The 12,285-nt window shown below is 42.8% G+C and overlaps 1 pseudogene across 1 annotated transcript; it reads left to right on the forward strand.

Annotated features, from left to right (window-relative positions):
• Positions 1-10,686: 10,686 nt before the first annotated feature.
• Positions 10,687-11,657, forward strand: LOC308525402 (mas-related G-protein coupled receptor member X2-like; annotated as a pseudogene). Its single transcript has one exon. The product of its transcript is annotated as a mas-related G-protein coupled receptor member X2-like (transcript).
• The last annotated feature ends 628 nt before the right edge of the window (positions 11,658-12,285 follow it).

Consider the following 12,285-nt stretch of genomic DNA (forward strand, 5'->3'; position numbering starts at 1 on the left):
GAGCCTCTGTCCTGATCAGTCTGAAGTAACTTTGAGACTCACTGCTGCCCTGCCAGGCTTGGAAAGTATCTAGTCTTCTCTCAGCCTCAGCCTCAGAATGTGTCAGCGATCCCGCAATCTCTTCAAATAGGTTGTTTTTAATCTGGCTGTTCTAGTTTTGCTCAGAGAAAGCATTAGTCTGAACGTTATACCTCTCCATCGTCCTTGACATTACCAATAAATTTCTCATGTAATCTTCTGAATTTATTTATTGAATGATTTTTCTTTACAATTTTCATTGCAACAGAAAGAATTCCTCTCTGAATCAGACAAATCCAGGTCTGAAGTCCTGGTTCTGCAGCTCTCCTCTCCAAGCCTCCGTTAATTCCTTGTAAAATGTGGTGAAATCATCTGCTCATAAAATCATAGTGGGGTATAAATTAGAAAACAGGTGAAAAGGACTCAGCCAGGTGTCAAATATGACTAAATATTTCATAAACATCAGTGGTTAGTACATTTGATGCCTCTAATATATTATTGACTTCTGAGGTAATATTTAATAAGTTAAAAAAAAAAAGAATCCCTGTCCAAAACCATAAATAGTCATTCAGAAATTGTTCTACCTGATTGGATAGAAAATGAAGATTCCCTATGTTTCTCTCAGACTATAGGTCCTTTACATTCGTGCTTAGTGCTGTGGTTGGGGGCATTCTACAGGGTAAAAGCTTGAATAAATGATGGCCTACCTCTAATCTCATTGGGTTGTCTGGGTTTAGGGAAAATGATCTTTTGATAAGCACAGTCCAAGAAATTGGGCCTGTGAAAGGCCCTCTGGTAGCATTTGTCCACAGCGTCTTCTCTGCCTGGATCACTGCCTGGCACAGTATAGCACACAGTATTAGTAGAGTTGGGTAAACACAGAAATGAGTGAATAAGTTTCTCTCACTGTTTCCAATGTTTCAAGGTTAACTTTTGGAGGAAATGCTATGTAACTCAATTTGGCTGCGGCATGGGCACATGAAAGGAAGTCATAGGAACTAAATGTGAAAACACTGGTTGTCCCCACATCATGTGAAAGAAATCTAGCTAGAGGAAGAGAAGATGGCGGCGATATAGGCAGACGCGTCCCAGGTCCTGTCCCGGAGCAAATGGAGAGAGCAGCTGAAACTAATAGCATCCACCCCGAATTGGCGAAATTGCTCAGCTGGTGAGACGGTTTGCAGCCGGGAAGAGCAGAACTCCCCTGGAAAGGTAAAAAAAACCAGGGTTTTGGGCAGGAAAGTTTGCCAGACCTCTGAGCCCAGAGAGTCGGAGTGAGACCGCGTGGCAGACAGCCGCGTCCCTTGGGACAGGCACAGCCCCTGACGGGGGAAAGGAGAACCGCGGGATTCCTGGCGCCGCCGGGGGAATTGAGAGCTGGGTTCTGTGATCACAGAGGACTGAGCCTAAAGGGGGCAGCCTGAAGAGCTGACCAGACCATGCAGTCCTGGTAAGAGAAGAAGCTTACAGAAACCGAGCCTTTCCCGTTTCCGCGGCCGGCGTTTGTTTGTTTGTTTTCACTGAATCCTGTTCATGGGACATTTCGGATACACCTGTGCTGAAGAGAGGGAGAGTGTGTGGAGGAGTGGAATCTGGGGAGAGACTGAAGAGAGAGGGGGGCCGGGAGAGGTGGCAGCGAATTGAGTGCTGAGACACCCCTGAGCCCAGGTCTGGGGCAGCCATTCTCTCCGGAGAGTGAGACTCCTCCCCCCAGCCCCCAGGCAAGGAGCACAGCCACACCCAGATTCCACCCTGTAGGAGATCAAGGATTAAAATAATCTGATCAATCCCTGGGAGTTAACAGGGTCTGGCCTATAGAGGGATTTTCAATCCCAGCAACAACACAGCGCCAGTAACTAACTATTTCGCAGCCAGCTCTGGGCAGTGAACTTCCACTGGACAGAGAGGCCCTATAGCCTCAGAGGCCAACCCCAGAACACTGCCACCCAGAGGCTGACCCACAAACTGACTCTTTGCTAAACACAAAATAAGGCAGTCTGGGAAACAAATGCGGCCTGCTTTAAAATAAGGACTGTGGTTTACAACACAGAGGAACAGTGTATCACAGGGAAACCCAACACTCTCCTGAATACCTGGCAGGTCTAAGGCGAGCCACACTGAAGAATAGAAGAACCGAAGGACCTTCACTACTGCAATTCTTTTTTTTTTTCTTTTTTCACCTTTTAACTAAGAAACCAATTTTTTTCTTCTTCTTTTTTTTCTTTTCTTTTTTTTTTTCTTCTTTTTCCATCACCTCATTTTACCCTTTTAACTACTACCTTCTTATTTTTAACCAGTATTATTACTGCTACCATTTTACCATTTTTTAAAGTGCCATTTTATTTTCTCTTTATTTTATTTTGGGATTAGTGTTCTCCATTCTATTTTCATCGTTATATTATTGGTTGTTTCTAGTTTGCATTCATCTCCAGGGAGCTGTTGCTGGAATCTGTTGGGATTAATGGCGGTTCTATAGGAGTATTCTCCTCATATTAAAAGTCTCTTCCCCTCTTCCACTTCATTCTCTCTTTTCGCTCTTTTATTTTCTCTTTTTTTCTTTTTCTCCTTTTTTTTCTTGTCTTTTCTTTTCTTGCTTTTTTTCCCCCCTCCTTTTTCCCAATTTCATTTTTGCACTCCTTTTTTTGGTCCCTACTTTTCTTTTCTTTTTTCTCTTTTATCTTTTTCCCTTCCATCCTCCTTATCCCCTAATTCTCTTAATTCGGGTGGTCACCTTTATTTGGGGTTATTAATATCGTGAATATATTTGTGTATACTGCCGGGTACGTGGTGCCTTGTTGTGTTGTATTTTGTGCCTTTAAATCAACGCAGCAGATCGAAGCTACAGCAACCTCCAGAGCACCACACCCTCTGCTGAGGAACAGCAGCTGTATGTGAAGTCTCGCCCCACCAGCCAGAAGAGCCACCTCAGCTGTGAACAGCACACACCAGAGGAGCTGCTGCCAACTGAAGAGCAGCTGCTACCGCAACCGCCCGAAGAGCAACCACAGACCAAGGAGTCACTGCCACCAAGGGAGCAACCACTGAACGACTCAACGTCTAGATATGTCAGTGAGATCAAACATGGGTAGACAAAGAAACCCCCAAAGGAAAGAGAAGGAGGACTCTCCAGAAAAGCAGCTAAGTAATACAGAGGCATGCAACATGACAGACAAAGAATTCAGAATAAGGGTCCTAGAGTGCATAAACCGGATGGAGGAAAAAATCGACATCCTCTGCAAGAAGCAAGAAGAAACAGATGAAAAAATCGATAACATATGGAAGAAGCTAGAAGAAACAGATGAAAAAATCAACAACTTAAGTAAGACCCAAGAAGAAATGAAGAGTGATATAGCTGCAATGAAAAACTCCATTGAAAGTATCAACAGTAGACTAGGAGAAGCGGAGGACCGAATTAGTGAATTAGAAGACAAGGAAGCAAAACACACCCAAAATGTACTGCAATTGGAGAAAAAAACTAAAAGATAGGAGGAGAGCCTAAGGGAGCTTTGGGACAACATGAAACGAAACAACATACGAATAATAGGGGTACCAGAACAACAGAAGGATGAACAAGGATTAGAAAACCTATTAGAAGAAACAATATCAGAAAACTTCCCTGAGGTGGGGAAGAAAAAAGTCACACAAGCCCAGAGAGTCCCAAACAAGGTGAACCTGAAAAGACCCACACCAAGACACATCATAATTACCATGGCAAATGTTCAAGACAAAGAGAGAATCTTACAGGCTGCAAGAGAGAGACGGAAAGTTACATACAAGGGATCTCCCATTAGATTGTCAAATGATTTCTCAACAGAAACACATCAGGCCAGAAAAGAAATGGACAGAAATTTACAAAGTAATGCAAAGCAAAGGACTGAATCCAAGAATACTCTATCCAGCAAGGCTATCATTCAAACTTGAAGGGGAAATAAGAAGCTTCACAGACAAAAAAAAAAAGGCTAAGGGAGTTTATCACCACCAAGCCAGCAATGCAAGGAATGCTAAAGGGACTGGTATTAAAATAATAAAAAGCTCAGAAAGAAAACAGCCACACACACAAAAAAAGAAATGGCTACAAATAAGTACCTTTCAATAATAACTTTAAACGTAAACGGACTAAATGCTCCAAACAAAAGACATCGAGTGGCTGAATGGATAAAAAAACATGACCCATACATCTGCTGTCTACAAGAAACCCACCTCATTAGAAGGGACTCACACAGACTGAAAGTGAAAGGATGGAAAAATATCTTTCAGGCAAATGGAAAGGAAAAGAAAGCTGGGGTAGCAATACTTATATCGGACAAAATAGACCTCAAAGTGAAGGCCATAACAAGAGATAAGGAAGGCCACTTCATAATACTAAAGGGATCAATTCAACAAGAAGATATAACCCTGGTAAACATATATGCACCCAATGCAGGAGCACCCAAATTCATAAAAAAACTCCTGGAAGATATCAAAGGAGAGATCAACAACAATACAATCATAGTAGGGGACTTTAATACACCACTGACAGCACTGGATAAGTCCTCTAGACAAACAATCAGCAAAGATACAGCAATCCTAAATGACTCACTAGATCAGATGGACTTAATAGACATCTTCAGAACACTTCACCCCAGTGCCACGGAATATACATTCTACTCAAGTGCTCATGACACATATTCAAAAATAGACCATATATTGGGTCACAAGCAAAGTATCCCCAAATTCAAGAAGATTGAAATCATAAAAAGCATCTTCTCAGACCACGATGGCATAATATTAGAAATAAACTACAATAAAAACAACCCAAAATACTCAAACAACTGGAAGCTGAATAGCATGCTATTAAATATTGATTGGATTACCAATGAAATCAAAGAAGAAATTCAAAACATCCTGGAAACTAATGACAATGAAAACACAACAATCCAAAACCTATGGGACACAATGAAAGCAGTCTTGAGAGGGAAGTTTATAGCTCTACAGGCCTATCTCAAAAAACAAGAAAAAATGGTAGTAAATCAGCTAACTCTACAACTCAAAGAATTAGAAAGAGAGCAACAAGAAAACCCCAGAGTGAGCAGAAGGAAGGAGATAATAAAGATTAAAGCAGAAATAAATGACATAGAGACCAAAAAAACAATACAGAAAATCAATGAAACCAAGAGCTGGTTCTTTGAAAGGATAAACAAGATTGACAAACCTCTAGCCAGACTCACCAAGAAGCAAAGAGAGAGGACCCAAATAAACAAAATCAGAAACGATAGAGGCGAAATAACAACAGACCCCACAGAAATACAAATGATTGTTAAAAAATACTATGGTCAGCTCTACTCCAACAAACTAGACAACCTGGAGGAAATGGACAAATTCCTAGAAAAATACAACATTCCAAAACTCAATCAGGAAGAATCTAAAAATCTCAACAGGCCAATAACTATGGAAGAAATTGAAGCAGTCATCAAAAAGCTTCCATCAAACAAAAGCCCAGGACCAGACGGCTTCACAGGGGAGTTTTACCAAACATTCAAGGAAGAACTAAAACCTATCCTCCTCAGACTACTACAAAAAATTCAAGAGGAAGGAACACTTCCAAGCTCATTCTATGAAGCCAGCATCACCCTAATACCAAAACCAGGTAAAAACAACACAATGAAAGAGAATTACAGGCCAATATCCCTCATGAACATAGATGCCAAAATCCTCAACAAAATCTTAGCAAATCGGATCCAGCAGTACATAAGAAAGATCATACACCATGACCAAGTAGGATTTATCCCAGGGATGCAAGGATGGTACAATATCCGCAAATCAATAAACGTGATACATCACATAAAAAAATTGAAAGAAAAAAACCACATGGTCATATCAATTGATGCAGAAAAAGCATTTGACAAAATTCAACACCCATTTTTGATAAAAACTCTCAGCAAGGTGGGAGTAGATGGATCATACCTCAACATAATAAAAGCCATATATGACAGGCCCACAGCCAACATCATACTCAATGGACAAAAACTAACACCATTTCCCCTAAGAACAGGAACAAGACAGGGATGCCCCCTCTCACCACTCCTGTTCAACATAGTACTGGAAGTGTTAGCCATTGCAATTCGGCAAGAAGAAGAAATAAAAGGCATCCAAATTGGAAAAGAGGAAGTAAAACTGTCCTTATTTGCAGATGACATGATATTATACATACAAAACCCTAGAGACTCCATCAAAAAGCTACTAGACTTAATACATGAATTTGGCAATGTAGCAGGATACAAAATTAACCCCAAGAAATCTGAGGCATTTCTATACACCAATAGTGAACTTTCAGAAAGAGAGATTATAAAAACAATCCCGTTTACCATCGCACCAAAAAAATTAAGCTACCTAGGAATAAACTTAACTAAAGAGGTAAAAGACCTCTACTCAGAAAACTACAGGACGTTGAAAAAAGATATAGAGGAAGACATAAACAGATGGAAGAACATACCGTGTTCGTGGATTGGTAGAATCAACATCATTAAAATGTCCATACTACCCAAAGCAATCTATAAATTCAACGCACTTCCCATTAAAATACCAACGGCATACTTCAGAGATCTAGAACGAACTCTCCAAAAATTCATCTGGAATAAAAAAAGACCCCGAATAGCTGCAGCAATCCTGAAAAAGAACAAAGTAGGTGGGATCTCAATACCAGATATCAAGTTGTATTACAAAGCCACTGTTCTCAAAACTGCCTGGTACTGGCACAAGAATAGGCATATAGATCAATGGAATAGAATAGAGAGCCCAGAAATCGGCCCGAACCAGTATGCTCAATTAATATTTGACAAAGGAGGCAAGAACATTCAATGGAGCCAAGATAGTCTCTTTAATAAATGGTGTTGGGAAATTTGGACAGATATATGCAAGAAAATGAAACTAGACCACCAACTTACACCATACACAAAAATAAACTCAAAATGGATGAAGGACTTAAATGTACGACAGGAAACCATAAAAATTCTAGAAGAATCCAAAGGCAACAAAATCTCAGACATATGCCGAAGCAATTTCTTCACTGATACAGCTCCTAGGGCACTTGAAACTAAAGAGAAAATGAACAAATGGGACTACATCAAAATAAAAAGCTTCTGCACAGCAAAAGAAACCATCAACAAAACAACGAGAAAACTCACTGTGTGGGAAAACATATTTGCCAATGTCATATCTGATAAGGGCCTAATCTCCAAAATTTATAGGGAACTCATACAACTTAACAAAAGGAAGATAAACAATCCAATCAAAAAATGGGCAAAGGACCTAAATAGACACCTTTCAAAAGAGGACATTCAGAAAGCCAAGAGACATATGAAAACATGCTCAAAGTCACTAATCATCCGAGAGATGCAAATCAAAACAACAATGAGGTACCATCTCACACCTGTCAGACTGGCTATCATCAACAAATCAACAAACGACAAGTGCTGGAGAGGATGTGGAGAAAAAGGAACACTTGTGCACTGCTGGTGGGAATGCAGACTGGTGCAGCCACTATGGAAGACAGTATGGCGTTTCCTTAAAAAACTGAAAATGGAACTCCCATTTGACCCTGTGATCCCACTTCTAGGAATATATCCCAAGAAACCAGAAACACCAATCAGAAAGGATATATGCACCCCTATGTTCATAGCAGCACAATTCACCATAGCTAAGATCTGGAAACAGCCTAAGTGCCCATCAGTAGATGAATGGATTAGAAAACTGTGGTACATCTACACGATGGAATACTATGCTGCTCTAAAAAGGAAGGAACTCTTACCATTTGCAACGTCATGGATGGAACTGGAGAGCATTATGCTAAGTGAAATAAGCCAGTCAATGAAGGAAAAATACCACATGATCTCACTCATTCATGGATAATAGAGACCATTATAAACTTTTGAACAATAATAGATACAGAGGCAGAGCTGCCTCAAACAGATTGTCAAACTGCAGTGGGAAGGCCGGGGAGGGTTGGGGGGCAGGAGGTAGGGGGGTAAGAGATCAACTAAAGGACTTGTATGCATGCATATAAGCATAACCAATGGACATAAGACACTGGGGGATAGGGGAGGCTGGGGGACTGTCTAGGGCGGGGGGATAAAATGGACACATATGTAATACCTTTTGTAATACTTTAAGCAATAAAAAACAAAAAAAAAAGAAATCTAGCTAACAAATGTCCTGGGGAGAGACAGAGGTGACAAGTAGTGCATGTGGTTTGCTAATTCTTTATCTGCTAAAAGGGAACACAGTTTACACAGGTGTTGATATTGATAAGTCACAACTAGAAAGGAGGTTTCATTACACAAAGCTATAATATAACTCGTAAAAGAGTTAAAATGGGAACTGTAAACATTGGTTGCTATTGGTGATTGAGATTAGGAGAGACTTTACATTTTTATTTTGTATACTCTTGTGTCCTCTGAAATAAACTCAGGTGCATTCATTACTCCTGGGAGTAAATGGAAATAGATCAGATGATCCAGGCCATGCAAAACCCTGAATGCCAAGCAAACTATTATTTAGGTATGCAAGCTGACATTGCCTGTTGGGTGGGCTCCCTGCACACGCCCACAGCGGGCAGTGACAGGCTCCAGTTCAAACATTCCTCACTGGAGGGGGACCACATGGGGTAAGATGAAGAGAGGAACAGATAAGCCATTGCACTCAGGACAAATGAGAAGCATCTCGTGAGGCCCTTGTCTCATATCTACAGAATCTCATTTGCCAGTGCCCCTTGGGCAGGAAGTCACAGGGGCTGCCCAGCATCTTGATAAGCCTCTCTTGGTCATCAGGTTCCACTCCTGCTCCTGCAGACACCTCCTATCCAGGGAAGGAGAGCATTCTCTGGTGCTCAGCACTCCCTGGAAAGCTCCTCTTCTTCTACTCACCACCTTCAACTAGAAGATGGTGCTCAGGTAAGAGTCGGCTCAGAACTACCTTCTCTCAAAGGCAGTTTTGTTTTCTCCCTCTTAGTCCACATGGTCACGACTGCATCTTGGGTAGATCGTGCAAGGAACCATGGACTCCCATGAAGGAGAGTCCAGAGACATGAAGCTCCGTCAGGGACGCTGTGGGTGCTGGTAGCTTAGGCTGTGAGGGACCCAAGTTCTTTCTGCTTCACAGACATTGTTTTCAAACCTGAATTGTTGTTAATAACTCAGCTTGCACACAGTAGCTTACTGTTCCATGGATTTGTTTGTTTGTTTGTTATCTTTATATGTTTCTTGTTCTAGCATAAAACACATGGCACAAACTAATGAGTAATTGAAGAGATTTTAATAAAGGGACTGTGTACAAAGGGGTGAGCAGGAGTAAGGGAAATTGATGAAGATGGAGAGGCCCCGAAAGATAAGTCATAATTGGGAGCTACTGCTGAAGGGTAAAGGGAAAGATAAGTTACCAGAATACAGAGCGGGCTATGGCTATGGCTGTGCAGTGATTGTCATTTTGACCATAAGAAAGGCAACTATTCAGGGGCTATGTCCTTAGGTAGAGTAACACCACCGTCGCCAACTCACAGCCTGACATCAGAGAGCCAGGGAATTCAAACCTGCCCTCCTCCTGCTCTCCAACCAACTGCCAGTGTCTCTCCTTCCTGAAAGCAATCAAGAGACAGAGGGAAAGGGGTCCAGTGGTGAGGAACAGGGACCTGTCTCCCAGGATGCAGAGGAGGGTAAAGAAGCTGGAAATGCAATTTGATGTCAAATGAAGAAAATCCATCTCTTCTTATCGTCTCCCAATAGTTGGTTTTCCTGGTCTGTCTCACTCTCTCTCTCTTCGTATGTTTGAGATCAATAAGATCAATTTCTCATTGTATCTCCTCAGTTTGTTTGTTTGACTCTGTGCACCTATTGGGTGTCACTTTTTGGAATAATCTCTCACTATCATCATAAATGCCTTGATAATAAAATGTAGTTTGTTTGGTGTGTGCTTTTTAAAGTGGGAGTACACTGCTAGTGATAAGTATTTTATATTTATTATTTTGGCTGCTCTAGGAAGAAATCCATTATAAGAGTGAATTAAACTGTGTCCCACTAGACACACCACTGTTCAAGAGAAAACTACTTCCTGTCCTCATAGAGATGACACACTCAGCCATTTCCAACACAAGAGGACAGGTCATACTCATACCCCTCATAGGAAGAGAGTGTATTCCATTTATCTTATCATAAAGAACCCAAAATGTCCATCTTCTTTCTGGAGGATGGACATTCTCAGTCACTGAGAAAACCCAGAGGTCAAGGCTGGGACTTTCAACTTTGAGCCCTTGAAAAGAAATCTCAGTTGCAGGGCAGAAGCAATGGTGAGCTCCGAGTCCTGCTGTCATCCCACATTACCTGTCCAGACTATGCTCCTCCTGCCTCTGGAAGACATGACATGGTCTCCGACTATGAGTGGAGGTATTTGGACTACAGGCTATTCCCATGTCAGAAGAAGGTCCATGTTGCGTAGAGAGAGCCCTGACTCTAGAGTCAGAGAGAACTGGGTTTGAATCCAGGTTCCAGTACTCCAAGGCGGTGATGCCTTTGGTATCATAATCTCTGTAACACAGACAGTAATTCCCAGGTAGCATGGTGCCCATGAGACTCACTGATCATGCACCAGGTGCTCAAGTCTTGTTTCTGTTCCAGTGGCACCAGTGGAGGGTTCCCGAGCATGAATCCATCTGTCACAGTCTGGAGCAGTGAACTCACATCAATCAGTGGAAGAGAACAAGCTTTCAACACAGAGTTCCTAATCCTGAAATTACTGACAGCCATCGTGGCCCTGGTGAAGCTGGCAGTGAACGCGGTGGTGCTCTGGCTCCAGACCTTCAAATGCGCGGAAATGCCTTCTCCATCTACATCCTCAACCTGGCTGGAGCCAACTTCCTCTTACTCTGCTCTTATAGATGCCCTGGAGACACTCATCAGGAACTTCTACCTCATCTCTATATTCATCCCACACTTTTTCATGACTGTGGCTGTCTTTGACTACACTTCAAGCCTGAGCTTTCTCAGCATCATTAACACAGAGAATTGCCTGTCTATCCAGTGGACCATCTCGTACCACAGCCACCGCTGCAGACACCTGTCAGCCCTCACGTGTGCTCTGCTCTGGGCCCTATCCTGCTGCTGAGCATCCTGTAAAGGAACTACTCTGGCCCCCTGAGTAGGGATATACATTGTGTTTGCTGTCCTGTGATGGATTTCATTAATGTGGCATGGCTGATTTTGTTATTTGTGCTTCTCTCTGGGATGAGCCTGGCCCTGATGATCCGACTGCTGTGTGGCTCTCAGCGGGTGCAGCTGACCAGGCTTTACGTGACTTTCGTGCTCATGTGCTGGTCTTCCTCTTCTGTGGCCTGCCGTTCAGCATCAACTGGTTCCTCTTACACTGTTATCAAAAAGATTTCGATGCTTTCGTTCCTCATTTCTTGGCGGAAGTTCTCCTGTCTCATGTGAACAGCTGTGCCAACCCCATCATTTACTTTCTTCGTTGGCTCCTTCAGGCAGCGATGGTGGAAGGGGCAACACACCCTGAGGCTGGTTCTCCAGAGGGCTCTGCAGGACACTCCTGAGGTGGATGAACCTGGACAAAGCCTTCCTGGGGAAACCCTGGCCATGTTGGAAAGTCTAGTGTCCTGATTCAGAGTCTTGCTTTGTTCAGACAAATGTGACTTTGAAAGCCATCTTTATCTCTCTCTTTTGGTTGGTTTTCATACCTTGTTTTCCCTCTAGGCCCCGGAATTAAAACAACCCTATATAATAAGAGAGGAATATGCTAATTAGACGTTATGCCCTGAAGCATAACGACCAAGCATGTCAGGACCAGATCATAAATCACCAGGAGGGTGGGCCAGCAGGGTACAAGAGGGCTGTGGAGAGCTACAGGAGGGGGCAGGGCAGCAAGCTATGAGTGGGAGAGGCGGGAGGGGATGGGGGGCAGGGGGGAGGTATAGGAGGGCAGGCCAGCCGGCGGAGAGATACAGGAGGACAGCAGCAACCTACTGGCTACAAGCAGGTGGCAGAAAGCTACAGGATGGGCAGGGCAGCAAGCTATGGGGGGACAGGGGGAGCTACAAGAAGGCAGCATCGGACAGAGAGCTACAGGAGGGCGGCAAGGACCTACTAGCCCATGGATTCGTGCACAGGGCTACTAGTTAATATAATAAACCATCTCCTGAGGTTGAAGTAAGCAGTGCCTATTAAACAAACACAGAGTGCAATGTCCCAGGACTGCCTCACCCAAGGTCTTCACTCTATCCCCATGGGA

This window comes from Myotis nattereri, assembly GCF_964212035.1.
Source record: "Myotis nattereri genome assembly, chromosome: 9".
NCBI lineage: Eukaryota > Metazoa > Chordata > Mammalia > Chiroptera > Vespertilionidae > Myotis > Myotis nattereri.